Source organism: Belonocnema kinseyi, chromosome 4 (genome assembly GCF_010883055.1).
Source record: "Belonocnema kinseyi isolate 2016_QV_RU_SX_M_011 chromosome 4, B_treatae_v1, whole genome shotgun sequence".
Classification (NCBI taxonomy): domain Eukaryota; kingdom Metazoa; phylum Arthropoda; class Insecta; order Hymenoptera; family Cynipidae; genus Belonocnema; species Belonocnema kinseyi.
In genome coordinates, this window is record NC_046660.1 from 144009919 (window position 1) to 144014239 (window position 4321).

Below are 4321 nucleotides of genomic sequence, written 5' to 3' on the forward strand. Positions count from 1 at the left end.
CGCCAATTAGCACAAATGGTAAGTTCCGACAGTGCCTACAAGTGTGCCTACTGGCCGCTAAATGGCAATACCGGTTTCATATGTATACACCTGGTAAATTACAATCGTGGAAAATAAATCAAATGTTTAAATTAATTTATATTTTAAACATAAAACCTTTGTATTTTTCAATCTAAATGCAGCTGCAAACCTTTAATTTGAAATGCGTTGAATTCAAGGTATATTTCAAAAAGAAAACTGAAAGCAAAGGATCGACTTTCAAAAAAAGCGAAAGAAAGTGACTCGCTGGATTGCAAATGAACATGGAAAATGGTGTATTTTCGCATTCATAAATTTTAAATTTAAACTTTTTCACGTTGTAACATATTCGAGTCCCCGAATGTTATTTTTGACCTAACATATAACTTATAACAAAAATTCAAGCAATAAGGCTGTATTCTGGAAATGAAGAAATTTTAACGTTAAAATTCAAGTTCTTGAACTGAAGGCCTAAAAATTTGCAAATTTTACAATTAGTGTTGTGTAAATTGTATTGGCATCTTAAAAAAATATAAATAGTTTTTAAATTAGTTTTGAAATTTTCGGAAGTTTACCTTTTTTACATACCTAGATGCCAAAAAGCCTACCCAATTTTTTCAAATTTTAATCACTTATTTTCCAAGAGAAAATCACCCCCGTTTACCAGTGACTGAAATGGATTTGAAAAAAATCGCCAAGACCCGAGAATAAAAATTGGATGTACAGCGAATTTTTACATTTTTAATTGGGATTATCTTTAACTTTGTGATGTCAAAAATTTCCATGCAAACTTTTTTTTATTAATACTGTAGGAAAAAATCAACAAAATCGAGCGCCGAAATTATAATTATAGCAAATTTTCTGTAATTCTATGAGGACGGCTGGAATATCCCGAAAAATACAATTCCTGAATCGGTAAAACTCTCTATCCCGAATAATACAATTCCAAAACTAATAAAAGTCCTGAACAGTTTATAATATTAACGAATTTGAAAATTCCCAAATAATAAGACTCCCCAAATAAAATTGTTTCTCAATCAATATTAATTATTTATTAAAAATACGATAATAAAATATTGTTATCAAATAAATTTTTGTTTAATATTTAAAGTGTTAATAATTATTGTTTGAATTCAAAATTAAAATTATACAAAATAATTTACGATTTTTCGGAAGAACTTTTGTGATTTAAAAAATACTACATACATTTTCGACCAAAATATCTTATCCAGAAATATATTTTGTTTTAATTATTGTTATTTTAAATTTAAACAATAATGTTTAAACACTTCCAAAATTTAAAAAAGTTGTTTCTTTGGTATAAATATTTAATTATTTCAATTTAAAAAAATATTTGTGAAAGAAAAATGATTTCAGCAATTGTTTATCTCGAAATGTCTTTCTATAATAGTTTTTTTTTAAAGTAAAAATACGATTTTTCAAGATATTATTTTTATAATTAAAAAAAAAGACTATGTACCTGAAACCTGGATCAAGCTTTAGATCTGACCAAATTCAGTGATACATTCATGTCAATTTGTACAATATGTTTATTATTTTAAATACTTTCGTTATTCTGAGGCCTGAAATAACAACTAAAAATCAATTGCAAAAACTCTTAATTCCTGACATAACCACAAAATGAACTGGAGCACATAACCGATAAATTGTATTTATTTCAATGAAATCAAAGGAAAATGCTAATAAAAGGAAGATATTCAATCATTTTTTAATTGAAGTGATTGCTTACTTACAAGAACAAACGCATCGATGAAAGGAACCTCATAAATAAATATTCGTGGGAAGGGACTCTATTTTCTTGTTACGCCACTGAATTGAGGTTGACGGAAATTTTGCTTTTAAATGGTAGCATCTACTTTATCGACGTTTAAAGAGTGGTAATATTCTATTTCATCAATTTATAAATAAACTTTCCTTGAAATTATGAACATATTGATGTATACAAACGTTCTTTAGTGCTTTTTATTTTATCTGGAAATTTTAAACGCGATATCTCAATCCATCTGAATGTAGTGAACACCAAAAAAATGAAAATAATTTTACCCACTTACACTACCGTTCAAAAGTTTAAGTTCACCCCTTTTCTGATGATTGATTAAGTTCTCTTAATTTTAAATATGACAAAGCTAACAATTTTTCTCTATATAGGATTAAATGCTACAAAAATTCTGTAGAAAATGAGCCCAGGACGAAGCCGATTTGTCAATTTTTCAAGTAGATATTGCAAGAACAGTGTATATTTCAACGTTTTCTTAAATTTTCAATAACTTCCTTAATAATCAATATTTTGTAATGTTCTTTGGCTCATTTTGAAGCTATTTTCCACAGTACGATAAAGGCTTATGATTATAAATCTTGAAAATTTGCTTATCGAATTGCCAGAAATTGAAGTTGTAACAAAAAAGTTGAACAAATTTGAAAACATCTTATTTGTACGCAAATCAGAATAAAAATTAAATAAATATGTATTTTAAGGAAATTTCAAAGGAACTTCATAATTATATGTTTCATATATTCTACAAAAGTATTTTGGTTACTACAGAGAATATTGCAATTTTTTCAACTTTATCGGTACAGCTTCAAGTCCTTGCGATTTGATTATGTTATTTTCAAGATTTATAATCATAAGCTGATATGATACTGTGAAAAATAGCTTCAAAATAAGCCCAAGAATATTAAAAACTATTGATTTTTTATAGCATTTAATCCTTTATAGAGAAAAAATTTTAGCTTTTCCTAACCGAGGAATGGTTTGGTCACGTGGTCACCATAGAGCATGTCCTTAAGGATAATATTATCGCGACCCAGATGTATGTCAGTGAAGGTGGCACGCCAACCAAAAAAATTCAAACTTTTTTAGGTGGAATAATTTGGTGGTTTTTAATATTTGGTGGTCAAAATTCTGAAAGATATTAATACTTTTACAAATTTGAGACTTCACGCGCAACTGTTTCTGCGCATATACAATGGGCGCAAAGTTTAAAGGCAAGAAATACTCTACATCGCAAATGATTTTTTCTTGCACGTATTTAATTATAATACAATCCAACTTTATTAGTGAAACCGTTTCTTTGTGTTTTGAAAGTCATTTATTGGCAGTTTTAAATATTTGGTGATCAAAATTTTAAAAAAGTAAACTATTTTCAAAATTTGCGTGGTACCTCGATGGCGGCAAGGCACTTTTAACTATTTTTACAAAAATAATGTTCGGAAATTTTCGCTAGTCATTTGGCGAATATTTGGTGCTGGTTTGTAATATTTGGTGGTCAAAACGTTTGCAAGTCACTCTTTAATATTTTTGCAAAAATAAAATTTTGAATTTAATTGCGGTCGTTTGGGGAATATTTATCTATATTTTTGAATATTTGGTGCTTAAAATGTCAAAAACTACCGTTTTTTCAAAATTGGCTTCTTACCTCTATGGTTGCAAGCCACGCTTTTATATTTTTGCAAAAATAAATTTTGGAATTTCAAAACTAAATTAATTGAAAAATTAATTTAATTAATTAATTAATTTTCCTACAAAGAAGTGTTTTGTTGGTTTTATTCTTCATATAGCACCAATTACCCAGAGTGAACCAATAATCATGGACCGACAGATATTTTTCATGATGTATAGTAAATTACAATTAAACTTTGAAATTAATATTACAATGATGCAGGTACTCTAAACTACAGGCTCTATAAGAATCCTATATTTTGCAAGAGAAATTCATTCCGAATTTAATATCTATAATGAGCGCAATGACTTCCTCATGAAATCGAAAGAAATTCGCCATTTGCTTAAGGGGTTATATACAGTTAGAATTTTCAAAAAATCGATTTTTTTAAATTTTATTTTCTTAATGTACATATATTTAAGAATACACACAGAAAATTTCATATCATCCCGGTGAATATTTTCGAAGTTACACGCAAATTTGAAAAGGCCCAATGCGCATTCATATGCCGAAAAAGAAGATGAGCAACGCGTGAACATTTCCGATCTCAGAGCGCGTGAGAGCACCCGAGATGGAAGAATGGCCCGCAGACAACATCAGCTCGAGTTATTAGAAGCTGCCGAAGCGGCGGAGGGTGTATTATATGGTCCTGGAACAGACGAATCCATGTAAGTTAAAAAAATTTTTTATCCTATGTAAAGTGCTTTTCAAACTTTAAACGCGTTTTTCTCAAAATGGTGTTTTACGAGGGTAGTTCAATAAGTCCTTAGAATGACCAACAAATGGCGCGCGAATCGCTCCAAATCATCTGTTTTCAGTCAGCACCACTCCCGACTAGATAT